Here is a 24,919-nt window from a genome sequence, read left to right on the forward strand (position 1 = left end):
GTTCATTTTTAAGCATCGACAATTTTTTCGTTTTCAGAATTATTAGGAACCGTATTTTTTTCTGGTAGTTCAGCAGCTGCATTATCATCGATACGCGCGTAACGCATTAAAATGAAATACCATCGAACCAACACCTATATATATATATATATATATATATAATATCATAATAATATATTTAGTAGCGACTACGGACTGGTCGTTTTGAACGAGAAAAATCAACCAAATGTGTGTGCTCGGGACCGAACGATCGTGTAGGTACCTATATTTATACGACGACGTTTTAAACCGTAAAAATGAAACGATTTTCGTGATGGTAATACAATATAAGTACATGATTTCGAATACTCTTTAGCGGGTCGGGGCCCATATCATATGTGTGTGCCTCGTCGTTTTTAATAGATTTATACGTAAACAAAAAAACAAAAAAAAAAAACGGAAAGATCGAGACGATAAAAAAAAATATTAAAAAAAAAAAATAAAACCGAAAAATGTAGTACTATTATTGAACACATGTGGATTTCGAAAAAATAAAAATAAAAATAATGTTGCCTGTCTGGCTGGAGTGTTGTGTAGACGACTACCTCGTCAACGACCGTATTATATTATACACACACGCTATTATGCTCATCAGCGCACACGTGTCTGAAAATCGGTATAATGACGTACACTATATAATATACGCGGCGTTGACGCGAGTTTTGGTCGGCATATTCGAATGAATATTATGAGAGAGAACAAACAGACCAGACTTGTTTCCACGCCCACGACTGTGTTATTGTATCATTATTACATAATTATTATTATTATTATATTATTCAAATATTTCCACGTCACAGGCCATCGCGCGGGGCGAAAAACGTTTTCTCTTACAAGACACATAATATATAGGGTGATTTTTTAAGAATGATCATCCTATTTGTATGGTTAAATTATGCATATTATATTAAAATTCAGATTTTTGGAATTTGTAAATACACTTGAAAACCGTTTTTAGAATCATTGACATTTCTTGTGTCAATTAAGCAAGATGTTCCTGCGACAATACAAACTTCTTCTTTTTTTTTTTGCGGATTAAGAGACCTTTTTTTCCGTTCAAAAAACCAGGAACGGGTGGGAAATGTTTAGCACAATACTGCCACCAGGTCCGGTATCGTTTAGGATTATGAGACCTACCTACCTATCTAAATCAAAATTCAAGCTAATAGTTTTTGAGTTATATAACTTTGTGTTTTAAGAATAATATATCTATGGTAATGAGTTAAGTTGATAGGGAGGTAAGACGATTTGAAAAAGTTAGTAATTACTATAATTACTATTGATTTATCAATACAAATAATTTATAAAAAAGATCAAAATATAACAAATATTACATCTAACATAACGTATAGTTTTTATTCTTAATAAAAAAAAACCTAACCTAACCATTTTTAAGGATTATTAAACAAAGAATAAACATTTTATCACCTCAGAAACTACTTATTAAAATTTTGATTTAGATACTTCAAAATTTTCAAAAAAAATATCCACTTTATAGTTTTTTGTAAAATATAGGGTGTTCTCGTTTAAAAAACAGTAGCTGGTATTGCCACAGGATACTTCTTAAGTAGTACAAAAATACCAGAAATTTGAAAATATGGTCTTTAAGTCTACTTAAAAATTCTAAAAATGTATTTAATGTTTGTACTAATAAAGGGAAAAATAGCGGTAAGAATGCTTAAAAAATCACCCTGTATATTTATATTATAATTTTAATGTATTATTAACAACGTAATTTATTATAATACCTATACGATGAAGGGCGGCGATTATATACATAGACGATAAAGATATTGTTATGCTATATTTTGTGATGTGCATCATCTTATAATATATATATATAATATATAATATATACGTTATATACGTCATGTACCTCATATAGTATAAAAAATAAGAAGATATGCTCAACACCTTGTTTTCGTCCTAGTTCACGCATGTGCATCGGCTTTTATGTTTTTTTTGTGTATACTGCAGTAAATACATGTATTTCATAAAACTAATATATGTACATACTTGTGACGTCATCTTGAGTTATTGTTGGTTGCGCGTATGAATATAGCTGATTATACGTCACCCTTAAAAATAAATATTCACATTATTATCATATTGACCATATTCCTTACTCTACACATATTTATCATAATATAGTAGATTACAATCCGATCTATCTGTGCAATGCACGACGAGACGAATTTTACACGAATCATTATGACCTGCACAATATCATATAATAATATTATACATAGTGATTCACCAAGCATGCTCACCCCTTTTTCCTTTAATGATTAAATTTTTCAAAATTTGATTTTTGGAATTTTTAAATAAACTCAAAGACCATATTTTCAAATTCTTGAGATTTTTGTACTATACCTAAGGAGTATCTTGTGGCAATACAAACTTTTGTTTTTCAAATGAGAACCTCCCTCCTTTTTTACTGAAAATTATTTAGCGGATAATTTTTTTGAGAATTTAGATGTATCGAGATCAAAATTCGAACGAGTAGCTTCCTATAATTATTAAAATGTTTGTACTAAGGATAATAGGTATCCTTAAAAATAGTTTTAAAAAATTATAAAATACAAGTACTACTAGAACTAGTATTTATGATACTCAGGTAGTTTTTACAAATTATTTATATTGATAGATTAATATTAATGATTAATATTTTCAAATCCACCATAGACCACATATTTTATAAACCGTGGCTTTTTATCTTGAGAACACAAAGTTAAATAACTCAAAAACTACTAGTTAGAATTTTGATTTCAATACATCAATATTCTCAAAAACATTATCTGCTAAATAATTCATAGTAAAAAATTGGGGTTCTTATTTGAATAACAAAAGTTTGTATCGCCACAGGGCACTCACACAGATTTTAAATGACTTCATTATTAAAGAAAAAAGGAGATGATCATACTTGGTGAATCACCCAGTATATCACACCGCAAATATCATAATCATCACAAGTAATAATAATGTAATATAATAATATTTTTGTGGTTGGAGATGTCGTGAAATTCGGTTGCGCGACGGTTATACAATAATAATATATGTACGTTTACTGGTTACTGATGTACAATATTATGTACAAAAATAATGATATTGTCTAGTGGGTCGCGTTTGGGACTAAAATAATAATAATAAATTAAAGGGCTGAATAATGGCCACCCACGAGGAGGCTGTACGCGCAATATATAAATACTATATAGGTATATGTTATAAGGTATATAGGTATATGTTATAAGGTATATAGCTGCCGACCGTGATGCACAATGACTGCGCTCTCGACCGGAGGGAGAAATTAGTTAACCGCCGTGAACAGTCGCCGCCGCCGTCGTCTAGGGTAAACACACTCGGAAAACGAGAGAGGTTCGAGGATCGTGTATACTCGTTAAGCGCAAGTGTAGGTGTGTGTGTGTGTGCCCTTCGAGTATATTATTATATACAATACAATATATAATATTAAAGCAATATATTATATACTGTTACCGACGACGACGAAATATTACATATAGGACCAACAACAACAACTCCGGTCCATCGCGTAGTGTGTCTTTGTTACGTGACCCAGCACGATTCGAGAGGATAAAGAAAAAAACATCTAGTGGTGTCGTCGTGTTAATATAATATTATTATTATTATTATCGTATTGTGTTTGACCTATAATATAATACCAAAGGCACAAAAAACTAAATGACAAAAAAAACTAAGTAGGTGGTTGCAGTACCTACCTATGCTCGTTTAAATTTAAAATGTAGGTACATAAAATGTTTTGAAAAAGTTATCTCCGTTGGAAATAGAGAAATCTGAATCACCACACTACACCCCTTAAAATAATTTAAATGGTATGATAAAATTCTAAGTATTTGAAAATAAAATTAACAGTAAACGATAAGAATGTTTAAAAATTGCGAAAATCAGAATACGAAATAAATTCATTAATATAGCAGAGGAAATATTGGCTGTGATGGCACTTGGTACTCTAATTGTACAAACTACGTGCTATTATTTTCGTTTGAAAATTCACGTCGTTTATTTAAGGAATGTTGTAAAGGGACGGAAAAAAGAAAGAAGGTAAATAATAAACATTTGATTTAAGAATTTAATTTAGAAAAAGCAATAACTATACTACACACGATCCAAGCCGGGTTATTCAGCTAGTATAATAATAATAAGACCATTCCGTGCGTGTTTCATCGTTGAGTTTAATGAATCAATTATCATTATTATTATTTTACTGTGGACAACCAATATAATATTATACGTCAGCAGTGATTGGTTCGATAAAAAAAAAACAAAAAAAAGACAGAGAATATTCAAATGATATCTTGTTGATAATAATAAATAATTAGTTAGTTAAATTAAACTTATAAAAACGAAGAAAATGGCCACCGCCTGTTGGTAAATATTTCGCGCCTTTTCTATATCAATTAAAAATTTAAAACCGGTAATTATTTAAGAGCCCTGATGGAGCTTCAGTGTGGGGGTGAAGTGATGCGTAACTGATATTTGCCCAACCGAAAAGTTAAAACACGTTATTTTAATTATACCCTTACTTTCGGTTTTTTTTTATTCGTCCGGAATTTTGTGGGCAATTGTCTAATAATTAATGACTTATGAACAACTGGAGTTTTATAACGCTAGTGTTGATATTATTAATAACAATATTATGTTGGATTGCATAACAACTATTATCACTATCGAACTTATTTGTAGTGGTACAATAATAATTATATATCATGGACACGTTGAAATCGTAATTTTCGTCCGCGAGTTACACTTATTCAGCCTATATTGTGAATATAATCGTCGAATCGGTTAATAAACGTTGTTGCCATATAACTTATCGAGGCCTAGAAATTAGAATCGACTGTTTTCGATAAACCTATATTATACTTACAACAATACCATCTGGTCTACACACACATTAGACTTGAGACGTAATCTGCATATAAATTGGCACGTAGAGTGCCTATTTCAAGTTTTTATCGTCAAAATAATACCAAAATATAGATACATCTAACATCATAACATACTCGTATGAACAGCATCATAAGTTAGCAAATTATAGCAAAGGTATGAACGGTGGGGGAGGGGGCTAGGGAAAATAACTTAATCCACCGCAGTCGTTATTTCGTTAATTAAGTATGTTCATACTATAATAATAGTGTGTAATGTACTAATTTAATATTATTATAATATAATTATGTATCGAGCATTTTTTTTGCCGTTTGATATCTAAAAGTAGTATACATTTTTTTTTTATGTAATGAATAAAACAATTAATTTGTTCAGACCGTCGTTGTGTTGAAAACGAAACTTACATTATATAAAGGCGACGAGGTGAAGTTTCCGTCAGCATACATTTTCGCGAAGACAATTTGTTCACCTTTATTAAGCTAGTGCAACGCTGAACGTTTCATCCGCAAGAAGTTCATTCTAAAGTTTTGATTAATATTTTAACTTTTAAGTTTTGAATTTTCAAATCTTACTCACTTCCGGTTAGCTACTGACGTAAAATATAAAGGTTTAATCTCAATATATATAATATAATATAATGTTATGGCTGTTATGCACGTTTTTTAGTACATTAATAAAAAAAATGAAAATCAGACGATGGGTACATTATTTACAGAAAGTACAGTATAAAATATATGCATTTGTGAAATAGTAGAATATAGACATATATAGGTATACAGCTATTTACAAGGGCACGGACAGTAAGTTTCCACCTCATCTGTATACAAGTATAAGTAAATTAAATAAATTCATATTACGGTAGGTATGATATTAGGTATACTGTATATAACTTAACGTACGATTTTATCGCATTTAAATTTTTATGTTTGGTGTTTGAAAAAAACATTTCGTATCATAATATTGGTTTTAGGTTTTTAGAGTATAATATTATTATGTTTTTGGATAAATGCGATGTTTGAAAACGCGTTTAACTGGCCGGCAGGTGTCGTTATTCGCTTTACGTTCACGAAGGCGATCTGCTTATATAATACGCTAAAGTATATTAAATTATGAGTATTATTATTACAACCAATAACTATATTATAATATTATTATTATTTTAAGTATACGTTTGCATCGATGAACCATACGACGAACGTACACAACATAATTGTACATAAATACACGACATATATATTATAAGTCTGTGTGTGTAATATACATTGTTTATGTCTCGTTATATGCACACTTATTCTAGTCACTAAACAGAATATAATAGGTACACACTACACGTGGATATACGTTATATATACATGCGATTATAATTTGCCCCAGAGAACCAGTACCAAGGTAACTCGATGACACACCCGGTGGCTGTGGTGTAGTACATCGACACGTATATATATATATATATATATAACAGTCTAATATACATGCGAACCGCACATACATATTACATATCGTATAATACTCGTTCCATCCGGTAGGCCTGGTCTCCTCTTCCGGTCCTGTGCGCCAGAAAAACACTATATGTATATATATATTACATATTATTATTATTATTTCGAATACAATATTATATAACAATGACATAATATAATATACTAATATTACAATAACAGTATAATATACGATCTTAATACGTACGTGCATGAAAAAGTATTGTGGACTTATGATGACGGTGTCGTGTATCAACGTGTGGTCGTTTTACTGGTACCTAGGTATATGCCTACGAATTCTTATTTCGAATTGGTTATTAACGCTGAATGAATCCATCTATATAGGTAGGTAAGGTATATACACGCAAAATATACAGTATGTGCGCGTGTGTGCATTTTGTTTAATAAGAAATTAAGAACACAAATTACATGTGCGATTTAGTATAATAATAACATGTAGCTGCAGATGTAACTATACCTATAATATTATGTAAAAATGATTTATCGATAGTGACGATACCTACGCGTAGTATATTATAATAATTATTTTTTTATTATTGTTTATACCTACCTACTTATAATAACCGCGAGGCGGGCCACCGTGCTCTTCGGCGTTTCTTATTGTTATCGTCTGCCGTCTATACGTGGAAAACCCTGCAAGCATAGAAAAAATGCTCATATTATATTATTGTGTATACCAGTGTGCGAATGTGTTAGACGACGACGACATCAAACACATGAAAGGGGGTAGGGTGAATTATGGGGTGGACAAATTTTCTGAGTTTGGATATTACACAATACAATAGGATAAACGAATAACAATACTCTAGCAGAACACGCAAATAAGAGACACGTTATTTGAAAAATATATTCAAATCATATTATATTATTATGTATTAGAAGATTATACATTCTGATTTTCTGTCCCCGTTTAATCTTCGACCCCTAGTCAAACGTCGTCGTCGTTGAAAAGTAAATATTTAATAATAATTCAGAAACTTTCATTGGGTTCGATAACGTTACACTATAATTATGACGAATCATTTATTTATTTTATTTTATCTTAATTTTTTTTAGATTTTTAGTGCATATAAATGCATTTTTTAACTATTGAAGTCATATTTCATTGTATATTTTGCCTGTTTTTAGCGCATACGTTTACTGCACTTGGTTTAGCATTTTTATAGGACATGAATTCATGAGCCCTGATGATGATATATAATTGTCTTCGATCCAAAATTATTTACGAATTACATAATTGGTGCTCTGCATCAGGCCGTTACAGACTGCAGAATTTAGTGTTTTCCGGCGTACACATCAGAGCATAATAAAAAATCGTGTAAATTATTTACCTGCATTATTATATAGGTTTAGAAAACGCAATGTTTATGCATAGGACAGGTATGGCGATGTCACCACAGTGTTATTTTTGTCGGGTCATATTTGTTATTACGCAACAGCAAGGTAGAAATTCGAGTAGACATTTCCTTTTTCTTTAAAATTGTTTATATTATTATAATAATTATTCCCACAGAGTCAATAGTCGCATATATACACGATATAGGTATGCTAAAATTGATATTTCCGATAAAATATATATTATTATATAATTACCTATATTATATATGTATAACAATATTCTCTGCAGATGTCTTATTAATATTTTTCTGCGCCATATTCAAGTACAGTATTGGTGCTACTGCTACATGCACTCTAAAGTGTGTTTATTATACCTACACATTTATTATGAAGTATAATCGGATAATGATATCATCATTGTTATGAACTAAATGGTGAAGAACCGTATACCTATTATATTGGAAAAGCGTACTTCTATGCATATATAATGCAATATTCTACGATTATAATAACCAGAATAAGAATTAGACACATGAAAATATCCTACAATTTCGTAATGCCCAAAAAAGAACCCCCAAAATATGCACAACTTGCAGTGTTTAAGTCACCATCAACCACATATACTCATGGAATGCCGAGCCTACCCGAATCACTATCAGAAATTCTATGCAATCTCCCTCAATCCATTACAAACATCATAATTCAATTCATCATAGCCATCAATCTTATATTCAAAATTTAATGTAACTTATATATATACAATTTATATATGTATACAATTTTTCGTAATTTCTGTAATTTATAATTTTTGTACTGTAAGCCCAATGGCCCATGTTGCCGAGTATATATTATTAATAAAAAAAAAAAAATATTTTACTACTTTCCGTTCGACTTACTCATAATAACAATAATAATATGTATTATGCGTACATGGATATATGTATTAAATATAATTAGGTATTGTTGTTAAATATTTCATTAATATTGCTGTCACACTGTTACATTTTCATGCAGATTTCGCGTTTAATTAATTCCACACGAATTAACGCGTATTTTAATATACTACAGTTTATATACTAAAATAATATGCTATACTAATTAAATTAGCTGACTTCGACTGAGGGAGAAAAATGAACAAACATAAATATTACGTTTTATCAATATATCTTGCAGGGTTTAATGTAACTCAGCTTATGGATAAATCGGCAACGGTCTTTACCTAGCTCTGCAGGAATCTAATTCGATCAAGATGGGCAATACGACTGTGGGGGATTAGAGTATTAGACATAGACACTTTATATATTTTCGGACGTGTTTGGAACTACTCACTAAATCTTCCCTACATCTCCAAGAAAAATATCCTAAAATTTCGTTGGAATAGTAGAGTTGTTTTTGAGTCTATATAAGCTATATGAACACTGTTTTTTTATGTACATTTGAATAACAAAAATATTAATAAAATATAATTATTCTATTCATGGCGAGTAAGCTTGCCTACACTAATATTTTTTATTTTTATTTTTTTCGTAACTAATGGCAACTCTAAACAGAAATATTATCCGATTTTCGTGATCAAAAACAAAATCCACCTATATCAACTTTTGAAAGACGAAACAAAGAATTCACTATTTTGCAGAGTCTCAGCGAATGTACATGAGATATGACGTGTGAAAATTTGGTACCAATTGAAGTTTCCAAGTTTATAAGCCCCATATAGACATTTACTTTGATTTTCAAACATAATAGAATATATAAAATATTTATATTATCGCGACGACTTAACAATTGAATATTGATGCAATCATCGAAGCGAAACGTTTTACGTTATTAACATTATAATACGCAAAAGTGTATAATATATGATGGAAAAGATCAACTGAAATCGCTGGTATCGTACACTCTCTCTGTGGTGCTAATAATAAATACTATGATAAAATTATTATAATTATTTAACTCGTAATTTAAGAAAAAAAAACATTTCCATATATCTGTGCATATTGCATTACGATGACGATTATATAATGATGGGTTCGTTTATTTCTATACCATCGGGTATGCATTATGTGTAATATCACCTTCAGACTAAACGCATAATTCTGAAGTCCAACGATTTAGATTTTAGATAATCTGATGACATTTTTCATTTTTTTAAACTACCTATTGGATCCTGTAGCAGTAATTATAATTTAGGTATTATTATAATATCACTACGATGCGCGATGCACTAAAACGAATAAGCCCAAAATTTAAAAAAAAATTAAAAAATTAAAAACAAATGCGAGTATGGGAATCAATAATAACCTTGTAAATGCTGCGCACATAAATAATGTATATTATATTAATATTATGACATTAAATTGGAACGTGACATATTTTATTGTATACGTATTATTATCTATATAATTTAAATATTCATTCGCGTAGTATAAAAATGAATACAACAATCAATCATAGAATAATATTATACATACACACAAGAATATACTTATTAGAATAATGAGTAGCTATACTGTATACCATATACGTTTATTTATTTATTTTACCTTTAACGCCAAACGGCAAATGGACATGAATTTGGCGTATTTAAAAATTATTTCAAAAACCATGATTAATACTTAAGTGTTTTTTTTTTTAGTTATGGTAATATAGGTATAATATTATTAGGTAAGTACCTATCACAAACCGTGACGGACGTCTCGTTGAACACGTTTCAATAACATTTCGTCGATCAACATTACATTTTCAAAAATGGTGTAATTTTGAATCTGTGTACCTATCTGTGGGGCGTATTACAGTCTACAGAACATAATATTATATTAATATCGATGTTATTCATCACCCGTTTGCCGGCTTACTAATGAGATAATATTATGGTCACGCGTGTGTATCATAACATTTTGCGGCGCCGCGCCGATGGTACAATATTATAATGTAACAACAACAACACGAAATATTAATCAAATGTTGCCTATTATAGTAGCAGAGACACATAATATAGTACAATATTATTATTATAATAATTTGAAATCAATGCGTATCGCACGCAGTAATGATTACAGCCGAAGATAAATAATATATTATATTGTTTTCGATTATCATTTATCAATAATACGTTATTATCATCAACATATTGTACGTATAATATTATGGAACTGCAAAGTCGTAATTAATACAAGCCACAAGCGCGTATACATGACCGGAATACATAATATTAAGTACAGAATTATTGTTCGAATCCATATGGTTGATAATAATACTATTATTATTGGGTGAGGAAAAAAAAGTTAGTAATACCTAACTCGTAATTCGTATTTGGTCTGCAGGATTCTCCCAATTATCCGTGCCGTGTTTTGACTACTTATATACAGTCATACCTAACTGGTAGAATAAAATATTATGTTTATATTATATTATTATTATAATATATCCCGATATTGATAGATGATGCCTGTGAAATGGATTTTTGTGGCAATAACACGAATATTCAATTTTCTTAATGCAAAACGAAAACCGAATGAATCGTATCTCGAGCGAAAACTGAATATAGGTCGCGTACTACTATATATGTTATACTAATGAAACTTCTCAACACTAAAACTATGATAATAACCATATAACGTGTAGATATTAATACTCATATTATGTCACAATAATATATTAACGCCAGCTATCCTCTTTTATTTTGATTAATATTTTCATATATGTTATAGGTATGATATTATTTTACTCACCTGCTGTAATGCGCCTCGTTTTGTATGCAGGGTGTAACAGAAAGACCTGAAAAAAAAATGATGCTAGTTAAACGTATGACAAAAATGTTTTATATTATATGATAATTAAATAATTTAAGAAATATACTCAAGTCAGAAAATTCTCAAAAATCATATTTTTAAAAAAGTTATTACGTCCTAAATTAATTTACCCAAAAAAATATTGAATTTTAAAAAATATAGGTACAATTTGACTTACATGAATTTTTTACCATCAAAATTGTTCTTATAATCATCTGAATCTGAATCATCTGAATCTTCACAAATATGGTATTTTGAATTAATCCAAAACATTTTTTATTAAATTTAAATTTTTTTCATTTTCAAAACTAAAAAATAAACCAAAAAAAAAAAAATTATAATACATGATATTGGATGTAAGCGAGTAATATTTTTACATTATAATATTGTTTTATTTTCAGCTGCAACATATAATATAGTATCGATTATCGGTCCATTCATTATAATATACACTAATACTGATTTTTAATTTCAAAACTGAACCGATTTTCGCTTACAACACTCGTCTATGTTTAAGTGTATGGTAGGTGTGACCAATTAATCGTATTTTGTATATTTTTCAAATTTCCAAAAGTTAGAATAATGTATCAACGTTGATGGTATTTTTATTTATTTTACTATTATAGTAATAACATTGATTCTAGAGTAGGTACCTATAATACTTACCTTGTAATAGCTACTATAAGTACTTTAATATATTCTAAAATCAGTGGTAATAGGTAAACTTAAAATGAAGCGTGGGCTAAATTAACTTTTGTCGAAGACTTTGCATTTAAAAATGTCTGCGCATATTATGAAATATAATAATATTTTTCACATTCAAGTGCCCGCGAAAAATGAAAATATTTAAATATAAGAATATAAAATGATTAAAATTGTTTTTCTTCGTATAATAAAATAGCATATATTATACACTTTGACGGCACATCCTTCGCCACTAGTCACTATTATACTTCACTATAATAGGTAATCCTCGGCACTACCGGAGCATAAACCATCGTTTTAAATATAGGTATAAGTAGGTGCTCTTATCGATAATCAACTATTCGTGTATAATACTGTAATGATATCGAACCGTTGTGATTAAAATCGTTCCGCTTGAAATAATTACTGTTGAAGAATGGCATAGCTTATATAATATTATGGTTATATTTACATAATATAGGCAAAACGAGCGTATCCGCCGTTAAAAAAAAAAAAAAAATAACACTCTGTATACCTCATCACATGTCTACTTACTGATGTGATGTTTTATAGTTTTGTCGTGAAATCTAATGTAATAATTTTATGTATATAATATGCAATACCTATGTCATTAAAACCGAAGATGATCGTTTTTAATAATATTATGGTTCATTGATAGATAATGGATAATGATAAACACAGACATCGTGAACTGGCCGTGAGACGCCGTCATCACTATTTATTTCGTATTTCCAAAACCACAAAAACGTATATATTATATAATAATCATTCTATAGTATTGAAATTTAAAAGACCATGTTATACGAGAGATTTTTTTTGAATTTTAAATTTTTTTCAAAATACTTTTTTTGACGGAAAAATATAGTAGGTCAATCTAATAAAAAATAAACTGATCCATTGCAATTTTTAAGTGTATAATATTCGTCCGAATAAAAACTTGTTTTTGCATGGCTTCAACAAAAATTCAAATTTTATGTGTATAGCTATAAAATGACTATACCTATAGCTATAATATTCATGAAAACCAAGCCAAATATCGGTATCGCATCTTACTAATATTTAATTTTTAAATACTATCCACTACCTATAATACAAAAAATAAAGTACATTATAATTTTGTGATATTGGTTGTGATAGTATCATAAATATTATGACTTCCTAAACTTAAATATCAACAATTTTTACGTAAGTACGTAAATATTAATATTTTAAGGTTTAAACAGATGTAATAAACCGTTTTTTCGTGTCTTAGGCTGACTCGAAATTATTCAATTCGTCGGATCATCAAATATATTACAAGGATCGTGTAGTGCAATATTATGATATATATTTTTTTAGATTGGTAATGTTAAATAATCAATTGAATACAAATTATAAGGTACACAACTTTACTGACTCAATTTGTATCGAGCGACTATCCTAAGGTTTGTCACTGCACTGTGTAAACCAAATCAATATAATATGTACTTAATAATAATGATATAACGTCCAACAACATTATATATTTTGTCGTTTAATTTGGCGATGACTATATTATTACGTATGAGGATTGTTTTTACGACTTAGTTTTACGTTTTAAAATATAGCAGAAATGCAAAAAATCGCGAATTTTAGCTCACTCTATTACATAATAATATTATATTAGGTATAGTAGTCCCACCAACAGTTATATAGGTACATGAACTTTAATATTATGCATAATATAATATACATAGGTTGGTAGTCGAGCTGAAACCTGTTGTCGCCGGTGAGTGGTTTCGGGAGGAAAACGAATATTATTATAATGCTACGGATTTTTATTGGATAATTACATACCTACGTCGTAGTTATAGGTACGTTGTAGGTACGTATTATTGCCGGCGACGTGATTACACTTTTTACCTTGAGATAGGTCAGGGCAAGACGCCGAGTTCCCGAGATGTTTACGCGCGTGAGTTCTTTGGAAATGCACGATCCGGAACAAAAAAAAACTTTGTTCGCTAAAAAACACGGAGCCCGCGGTGTTTAAACATTGTTTGTGGGTGTCATGAACTTAAACTTCACAGCCTCTTATGACTTTATATAATTTATTATGTATATTATTTACAACGCGTTTCATTCCACAAGAAAAACAATTTCAATAAAATTATTATTATTATTATTATTTGAATATTAAATCATCGCAAAAAAAATTATTTTTACTCAATACGCACTTAGGACTTGATTTGGGATGATCTAGCATTGTCTTAAGGGGTTCGAGGATTCCCTCGAGCTCCCCCCCCCCAACAATAATTGCGTTCACCAATACAATCATAATACAAAATAACATGTTACAATAATATTATACATCATAAATTCATAATACATTTTATGGAAATATCTCAATCAATCAGATATCTCACCACTAAGTAAAAAATTTTAAATGTGCATCTACAAACAGCTAGTACTTATAATATCAATTATTAGTTAGTTTAAGTTTTTTTTTTTTTAGTAGTTCAATTAGTTTTAGTATATTGGTTTAAGTGTATCTCCAGCGTTTAGTTGTTTGGTCGTTTATATAAGTGTATAATATTTTACGCATTTAATTTTGCACCATTTTCAGACATAAAATTTTATGATAGAATGATATTATTGTATGCTGTTCGTATAATTTATTATATGTTGTGTTATTAAAATATATCTTGGCTATAATGACCAAACAGATTACGTATTACACTACAGTAATTACTATTATATAATACCAACGTAGTGGTACAACTATAGCACTGCGTGTGATTATTCATCAAATGGAGTTAAAGTAAATGGATCTATTATTTTATAGTTTAGTTTATTATATTTTATGAGTTGAAAATGGTATGCACTAAATTGTGTATTTTTTATTAGAAACTTTAATCGAGAATCAGGAATAGAGGTACATTAAACATGTAGAATTTATAATGCATATTATACAATATAAAATTATATACCCACTTCATATATTTAATATATACTTGATATAACAACTCATAACCCATTACAAGTCTATAAGATGGATTCGTTCATTTTATGCAATTACGATTAACAGTATAGGAATATATTAAATATTAATATACCTGTATATAATACCATGTTGATAATTTTAAAGTAATACAAATTGAGTATCATTTAAATAATACGGAATTATAAATATAATTATTTTTACCAAAGGGTCTTCTTTTATACAATTCAAAAATACTTTGGATCAAATTTAATGTCCAATACACGGAAAGATATTTAAAGTGCATTTTTAGTTTTTCTTTTGCTAAAGTTTCAAACCTTTTAAAAAGTTTACTTATGCAAAAGATTAAAAAATAAAAGTTTTGTCGAAAGTAAAATTAAAAGTTGTCTTTACAATTACTTCTATTTGTTCTACATCGACTACATCATGTTTTCTAAACATAAAATGTTCCATAAATATGTCTACAATCATAATAAAATACAATCTTATATACGTATATCGTATATTTTATACAAGATGATGTGCAGTGTAAATCGTAAGTATATGGTGTACTAAATTTATATGATTATCGATTATGCAGATTGAAATATTAAGTTATTCTAATATGTAAAAATGTTAGTATAGATGCTTGTAAAATATAAGTAATGAGTATTTTAAAAAGTATGTGATATTACAATTTTAAATGTACCTACTTGTTTAATCTTTTTATTCTTTGGAATACTTTTTTTCATACATTGATGCAAGCATGGCGTGTTGTAATAAGTTGAAATATATGGGTATATGGTATTTTTAATTTTTCTGAAAAATTTCCATTTGAAATCATTTTTTTAAATATTGATTTGAACGAATCATGAAATTAATTAAACGGACTAAAACGAAATTATCATAAAACCTAAGAGTGAGAGTAAACTTTCGACTTTATACAAAATGTATTAACTTTGACGTGTAGACAACACGTTTAAAAACACATAGGTACGGAAAAAAGATATATAGATAGGTACCTACATCAAAATATTTTTATGAAACAATAAGCTTGTGTTATTTCGATAACTTTTGTTACTATACAACTTGGTGAATGCAAAATAATTAAATAGTTGTCAGTCAGCCAGCCAGCCATCAGTTAAATCGCTAAGGTATTATAATCAAAATTCAGAATTTAATTTAATGCAATCATATATTCTTCAACAACGATAAACCAAAAGTATAATAAACATAATGTTGCCACCTCCACTATATGAGACCTTTTTTTCTCAAATATTTAATAAAACGCGCTCATTTGATTATTAGGTATTGTAAGAATGTATTTTTTTTTATAATTATTTACAATGATCTTGAGCTATAATTTCAAACTAGCAACACATATTATTATAATATGATGATAAGTTTTGTAAAAACAAATAAAGTAAAACAAAAATCTATGAACGTTTCTACCCTACAAGCTTAAAGCAGAAATATTAGCTAAAATCGATAACAAGTATACAATAGTTTCTCTTGTAATATAATAATACTAATATTATAAATCTTAACAGACCCGATTATTATAATATATAATATTTAGCTGACGTAAGTTTTCCCCTGTCGGCAACTTCTCGCTCAACGTCACGGTATCCGATATAATAATAATTATATCCTATACACAATCATTTTACGTTGAAGTTTCAAACAAGTTTTCGTATTAAATACATCTGCAGACCGTAAATTGTATGATCGATTGCCTTTAGCCGCCGTACCCGCCGTATACTTTGCTGCAAGTGATGTATCTGTGTTGCAGCTCACTCGCGTTCTTAATAATACATTTGATGGCTTATAAAAAATAAATAAGTTTTGACTTTTTGAGTAGGTAACAGACAACAGTCCACGAAAAATATTATATTATGGAACGATATTTAGACTTTTTCCAACACAGTTATGTTATTACTTATTATTGTGTGATGTTGTTCTTTCGAGTTTTTGTCGACGAGAAAACATTCCCGGAACGGGTAATAAAGGATGTTTATTCTTTAGCGAGTTCCATTTGTTGCACCTTTATTTCTGAAAAGCAGAGAAAACAATTACTAAAAAAAGTAAGTCTCGTATTGTATCTCTTTACAAGAACCCTAAGCTTATAATCAGTAGGTGAATGTCATATAATTTTTTGTCTTTTGCGCAAGTAATTTCAAAGAGCTTATATTATTGTATCAAAAAGTCGACGTACCTAAGTATGAAATGAAACGGTCAGTAAGATGAACAATATTGTTATATACGTATATAACAATATAAGTACTATGTCGTCGATAATAATACATATAAATGAGGTAGTTACGCTCTCTCGGATGATATAAAAATGCGATTATATTCAATTTTAATTTGTTATTGATATTAGAAGCCGTTAAAAATATCGCAATCACCAGATTTTACGTAGCGTGCACATTCAATATCATTAGCTACCTATTCATATGATGATACTTATATTATTCACATCACGAAAGAAACGGTAAAATTTAGTGTGCTGTACAATTTTGCCGTTTTCAGTATTAGAAACTATATCAGTCGGATTTGCACGACAATAGCCGCTTTTAACAATAATACGGTTGTTAATTATATAATTTTATCGATCTTGTCACGAACGACTTGAGTATATCATATTAAAAATACGCACTACTTAGTTTTTTGAACCTAAGCCTATTGTACTATGATAACCAGATATTTATGCAAATAAATTGTATGAAATTCTGGCACAGGGAATTCCCCATTGGGAAATAAATAAATAAAATGATCTCGACAACTTTTGAGTATCATATACAAAAATAAAACGATACGTTGGACGGACTTTGCAAATTAAATATTAAGGCCAATAATTATTATCGAAAGCTTGAGGTGAATCACATAATATTATGAGTTATGATACACAAGGCAGTCAACAAATTGTCATTCGCCATAATAACTGGGCATAACAATACGCATAATATGCTCGTATCGATTTCAAATAAAAATAATGACAACTATTCATTATTGAGGATTGTATTACAAAAGAATTATTGTCATCGGAGTTGACTTTCTACATTTCCATCACAATTGATATGTGTCCAAGAACATGTAATAATAAAAATATGTAAAAATACATATCATAATAATAAAAATTATTTTATTTAATAATTATGTTCAGATAACCAAAATTTTTAAAATAACTTTTTTCCACAGTAATTTTATGTCTGTATTGACTTAAAAGTTAATAATGGGTATATCATTGGGCCACGACAGTCCACCACGCAGATGTAAAGAAGTTCCACAAAAAATTAATTCAATCATAATATCAGTCGTGAGAAATGCAAAATATGTAAGTATACAAAAATACAGTATGTACATAAGGATGTTCCTATCTCACTAAATATTAAATTATGTTATATTTCTAATATCATTAGACATTATTGTATTCTACATTTATTTTGATATAACAACATTTATAAAATATGTCTGTTCCGTATTCGAACTATAATTGTTTTTATGCTAATAAAATAAAATAAAAATATTTCTAAATTTTCAAACATTATTTTATCTGTGGATATTTCATCCTTGAATCGTGTGGTAGGTAGTATGCCTTTAAGTGTGACGACTACGTGTGAGTTGAACGAACGAAAACCTACCTGGCACAAGTGACGGTTTCGACTATCGGACGGATTTTGGCAACTCGCAAACGCAAAGTACAATGTATATCTGCAGCACGAGTTTACGTTTAGAAGTATACGTTCCACCTACGAGTCTACGACCCAGACCAAAGTGTGTGTGTGTGCACTGTACATATATAGGCATATAATAGCGCTCTGGGTCCGTCTGCGAACACTAAAGCGCGGTGTGCACAGACTTAGGGGTCTGGGAAAAAAATCTAATTAGTGGTTTCTCTCTTCCCTCTCACGTCTTTTGTCTCTCTTCTTTGTGTGTGTGTCTCTCTCTCTTTCTACATCCCCGAGTCCCGTCACGGCGGCGGTGGTAGACATATGGCGTGTTCGAAAGGGAACCGCCGCCGGTCGTTTCGATTTCTACCGTTAATGGATTTCTCCTTTGAAGTGCTCGCCGATCAATATTGTGTACATATATATATATGTATATATAAAAGCGCTCACACAAAACAATAAAATATATATATATAGGTGCGTTTCGCGCTCGCATACATTTATTATATAAATTATCGGACGTGTGCGTTATCTAAACACGTGTGCCTCTGCCCGCCGCCGCCGTCGTGTGACGTTCGAAAGGCTTTTAATCCGACTGCTGCAGCTATAACGCCTATAACTGCGACCTTTTGTGTTTCGAGAAATAACCGCTTACATAATATTATACGTATAATGTACGCGAGCGGATATAATGTACAATATAGCGTAAACGTGTGTATAATATAAGCCCTCGCCCGACCGGAACAACGGTGCGCGCACTCACACTCGCACATTTATATTGTATCGTAGGTACGTCTGAAACAACGGCGAGGCGAAGTCGTCGGGCGGGCGCGCGCGTCAACACCGGAACCAGTTTTATTGGTGCTTAGTTTAGGTTTTTTTTTTTATCATTATTTATTATTATTATTATTATGCCACCGCGTTCGGGGGGCGTCGTTGGCGAAGTTTTACAGAAATTTTCGGTTGGCGGGGGGTGGACCGACAGCTGCAAACGCGGCGGTAATCGGAACTCGGGCACGCGACAGCAGCTGGTTATCAGCTGTCCGTCCCGCGTGTATATTATATTATTATTATTATTATTATACGTGCGCGCCCGGCATCTGCCGCTCGGAAGAGACCTCCGCCGACTGTATTAGTATTATTACTATTATTATTATTTCTGTGTATTATACGTTACCCGGTACCGCGAGGCTTTCCGGTTTCGGCAAAGGTCCTCGCATCTATCGCGGCTCCATAGAATGGACACCGTTATTCCGACCTCTGACTGGGTCACCGTCACGTATGTCAATAATAGTAATATGTATTCAGCGGTTTTATTTTTTAGAAATTAACGTCCGTTTGTTTTTTCTCGCCCGTCGTTAGCTCGTGCTCGCTCGGGACTCATCAATTTCATTACCATCACATATTATTCGCTTTTTCAATATCATATTATAGCAGTTTATAATGTTTATATATGTTACATGCGCGTTGTATTCGTATAAAAGGTTACGAGTCCCCCTTTTTTATTTTTTTTTTTATTTTTTATATACGTACAAATATAAAATATACATTTCGGATGACAGAAACCCTCTCGCTTAATCGCGCGCAGATGCGCGTGCGTTTGTGACCCTCGTCAGCAAAACACAATGATATATAATAATATCATATATTATATATGATACGAAAGCTGCACACGACTACTAGTCGCCAGTGATGTGTGTATATATATATATATGCAGTTCACGCGATAATACATCGCTGTAGAGAAAGAAACACAAGCACAGAGTTAGAGAGAGAGAAAGATATTATGCCCAAGCGCATATTTCACGATTGTACTATCGTATATGTATACTATTGAAATACTAATGTGTATAATGGCATTAATGGCAAATTACAGTCTTTTAAAAATATATTAATATTATGTGACATAACATTATATACCTATAGGTTATGATTTATGGAATATAAAATATAATAATATGCGAACCTATACATAATACGACGTGTATAGAGTGAAATGTAAAGCACTCATAAACCAATATACCTACGTTATAATGTTATAACTAAGTGATATACTGCAGGTATATACAATATATATATATATTACCGCCTGAGACACAATATAATAATATAGTTATATGTTATAATTAGTAATGTACATTCAATTAATATCGTCTTTTATTCGATATTTTATATTGTTTAGTTTAAATTGTATATCGTGCATATTATTTGTACATGATAATAATAATAATAAATACGATTTCGAGGCGCAAGTGAAGCATTCGTATTGCACTATACTATAGTGCACGTTTTCAATCCGTTTGAAGTCGGATATTATGTTTTTTTATCTACCGTTATATATGACATTTAATATACGCGCGATCTTTATTACATAATAATATATATTTTCGCAGAACGTTACGTATCATAATATCATGTACCGGATACCAGTTACTCTATGTACATTTGTTTTTATTTAATTTAATGCAGTCAAGTCTGCCATTTTTTAATGTTTATTCGAATATAATATTATAATACGGTATACCTCTACAGTCTACATATATAATACGATGAGTGTGCACGGCTTGACAACCAAAAAATATTATTATTTTTAATTTTCGAGCTTTTTGTATAATAATATTATATTCTTGGGCATGTTTCAAAATCTATTCATGTTCACCCGACCATAACGAGCGCAGAGTACAATAATTATATCACATTCACCACCCGTATGATAGGTAGGTACGCATTTATAATATATTGTATTATAAATGCTGGGCTTTGATGAATAAAGGGTTAGGCATGATCTTATTTAAATACATTATAATGACAACTATGTTTTTTAATTACTCGATTTTAGTATTCGTGTGTAGTGCACGCCAAAAAGTTATGTATTTAAAATCCAATAATTACAATCCTTGAATTGACCATCTGTAATTATACACCTATTATAGCAGAAAAGTTCTTTGAACATTTAAAATTGTTTATTTTAACGGGTAGGTAACCTAAAATATACGTTTTGCAATACAACAAAAAATAAACAAATTTCATTTGAAATAATAATCGAGATTAATTGACAAAAAAATGCAGTCAGATGAGAGGAGCCTCATATAGTGGTGTTCTACAATAGTCTTTCTAGATAATGCGAAATAGTTTTTAATATAGTAAACTAAAAAATTTAATTTTGGTGGAAACGGTATAGATTATAAATGGTCGAAATAAATAGGACTATGTATGTTTGGACACATACTAGTTGCGGACGAAATTATTCAGGTCAATATTGTAACATAACAATTGCGGACACGAGTTTTGTTATCGTAGTACTAGTTGCGTACAGAGGTTTTTTCTCAAACACATTTCTCAAATCAGGTGAGTTGTGGACACAAATATTTCCCTTCACCACTTTTTCAGGACTTAGGACAAGCTACCAAAAAGTTGGTAGGTGATGGGGTTAAAAATATTTGTGTCTTGTAAAAGAGCAATCGTTATTATTAAAATGTTGTTAAATTATTTAATGTTTTAATTTTGTAACAAAAATTGTTTATGAAATACTTATAGATTATCGTCATAGTATTTATAGATCTTTAAATCTTTTGGTAAAAATTTTTTTGAAACAGCCTGTATATATGATATTCTACTGAACTGATTTCACCACGTGAATATTGCAAAATTTGATTGCTAATAAATGCCTCTTTTTCAACAGTTATTTTTGCTCGTTTTAAATTTCGCACTGCAGAACAATTCATTTTCGTATAGCTACTAGTCTGTACTTCATTTAGGGCCTCGATCAATTGATATATATTAGGATGACTTAAAAATAATAATAGGTAATTTGTCCGCAATTAGTATCTTATATTTGTGTCCGCGATTTCGTATGTTACCTTTTTAGATTTCGTCCGCAACTCACATGTTTTTACGGTTTTTGTCCGCAATTCGGAAACACCGGTATGTTTAGAACCGCATATCAACCTGTCCTTTTGCCACCGTATACCTGTAAATGTTTATATTGAATACGGTACTGACCGTCCAGCTACATTCTTCAGTTCTCGTGTATAATTTAACTACGTTAGAAGTTATTACTCTTATACATTGTCGAACCTCTTCAACAGTCGTATGCACATCGCACACACATGTATTATACCTATGTATTATTTTATCAGGTCGTATCCCGGTCACTTATTATAATAAATTTATGGGCGAGCTTAAATTATTTTCTGAATAGTATACATTTTGCTGCGTTCTCAAACTTCTAAGTACCTACGTTCTAAATGGGGCTGCCCATCGCATAATATATATAGCGTGATACGTCTACTGATGTTATTTGATATTTCGTATAAAAACAAAACACGCGTTTGCGGGATTACAAATACTTCAAAGTTTTTCAGCGTGCGTGTTTTCTACCTACGTATATTATGAGTGTTTTACCGAATAAACAAAGAGCTTATAATATAACGTAGATATTATATATCAATATAATATAATATATTATATGCTCCCCCACGTACGTCATTCATTTATTTTCAATGTTCATAACGCGTGTATATGACGATTAAGAAATAAGAGGTAGCTGTATAGGTAGGCAATACCGCCTAGTACCTGCTATATTCAGTCAAAATATTTTTCTTTTTCGACGCTGAATTATAACAACGCTTTAGGTACGCTTACCCATATATAGTATTATGTAATATATATTATATACACATTGAACATGTACTTAATAAAGATGTGTTTTGTCTAAAAACCGAAAGAAATGAATACTTTTATCGCACAAAAACGCTTGTATCGGCATATTTCGCATCGTGAACGTGTTTTATTCATACGACGTCAAAATAAAAATAAAAATACATAACACTGCAGTATGCACTACTCGATTAATATTTTTTGTGTAACTACCAGACTGGTATATACAGTGTAAATAAATACATATATGTGTTTGTGGTTTCGAGAAATGTGGTGTACAATGTGGTCACGCACGCGCCTAAAATACTATTAATAGGTATCATTACAAAATATAAAAGCGGTTTTTGACTTATCGATAGATATTTCTGATGTTATTGCAATGTTTAGAAAGAACGCATTAATATTTGGTGAACTACACCGTGATCGTCACTCACTCATTTGCATAAAAAATTAAATAAATAAAACGTGAACGTGAAAAAACTCATGTTTTTAAGGAATTTTTGGACGATTTTTAGGTATTTTAAATGAAATTCCGTATTAGACATTATTTTAATAATACATACCATCAATGTTTATCATATGTATTATATCGGCAAATTCATATCGTTTTGTAATACATTTAATATTTTCTTTAAAACCATGAAAATACAATACGGTGTGAGTAGTGTGGCCTATACGGTCAATGCACGATCTATAGTTCTACACTATAAATTTGGTAATTTTGGTTATTTTAAGCATTTTAAGACTTATGTCATATAATTTAAATTTAAAATAAATATTAAAATTTATAATAGTTATTACCTATATGAATATGTTAAGCATTCAGAAAGGGGACAATATTTTGGCTTTATGATTTATTTATATATTATTATTATATACTATAAATAATGTAATCTAATATTATAAATGTTAAACCATATATTAAATTTAATTCCTTTTTCCATACATAAAAATTATTTTGATTATTATACCTTACTTGATGTTATATTTAATGATATATAAAATAATAACTTAAATAAATGGCCATTTTTATTTCAGAAAGTTTTAAAAAATGTGAACGACTTTGTAATTTACATTTTGAACATTAATTAAAATATGTTAACGAATTACATTTTCAGACAATGCATGATTATTGTTATACAAAATTGGCTAAGATGCTACGACATGGAAAGTGCATAGAAAATGTTAACAATTTATGGTGCATCGGTGTCGTGGTATATATTAGTATATACAATTATTATAATTACTTATGCGGTTATTTTATTTAGGAAATTTTTGGTTCTAACGATTTCTTATCAATATAGGTGTTACTGTTACATTATATTTAAATCATTATATTAATTACGTGATTGGCAT

The 24,919-nt window shown here is 30.0% G+C and overlaps 1 protein-coding gene and 1 long non-coding RNA gene across 2 annotated transcripts in view; both read right to left on the bottom strand.

The window, feature by feature from the left end:
• LOC149054946 (sperm flagella and cilia-associated protein 1-like) overlaps positions 1-11,910 on the bottom strand; it is a 49,659-nt gene extending 37,749 nt beyond the window's left edge. The window contains exons 1-4 of the mRNA XM_089229776.1: positions 11,772-11,910; positions 11,534-11,579; positions 5,370-7,097; positions 2,056-2,117 (exon numbers count right to left, since the gene is read on the bottom strand). The gene's annotated coding sequence lies outside the window, so the exon portion shown is untranslated. The remainder of the gene's footprint in view (positions 1-2,055; positions 2,118-5,369; positions 7,098-11,533; positions 11,580-11,771) is intronic.
• Positions 11,911-16,823: 4,913 nt separating this feature from the next.
• Positions 16,824-24,919, bottom strand: part of LOC149054947 (uncharacterized) — a 33,257-nt gene continuing 25,161 nt past the window's right edge. The window contains exon 5 of the long non-coding RNA XR_016192130.1: positions 16,824-17,285. This is a non-coding gene — a long non-coding RNA (uncharacterized LOC149054947). The remainder of the gene's footprint in view (positions 17,286-24,919) is intronic.

This window comes from Diuraphis noxia, unplaced genomic scaffold (genome assembly GCF_037042655.1).
Source record: "Diuraphis noxia isolate RWA-SAM2 unplaced genomic scaffold, SU_Dnox_SAM2 contig0005, whole genome shotgun sequence".
In the NCBI taxonomy this organism is placed as follows: domain Eukaryota; kingdom Metazoa; phylum Arthropoda; class Insecta; order Hemiptera; family Aphididae; genus Diuraphis; species Diuraphis noxia.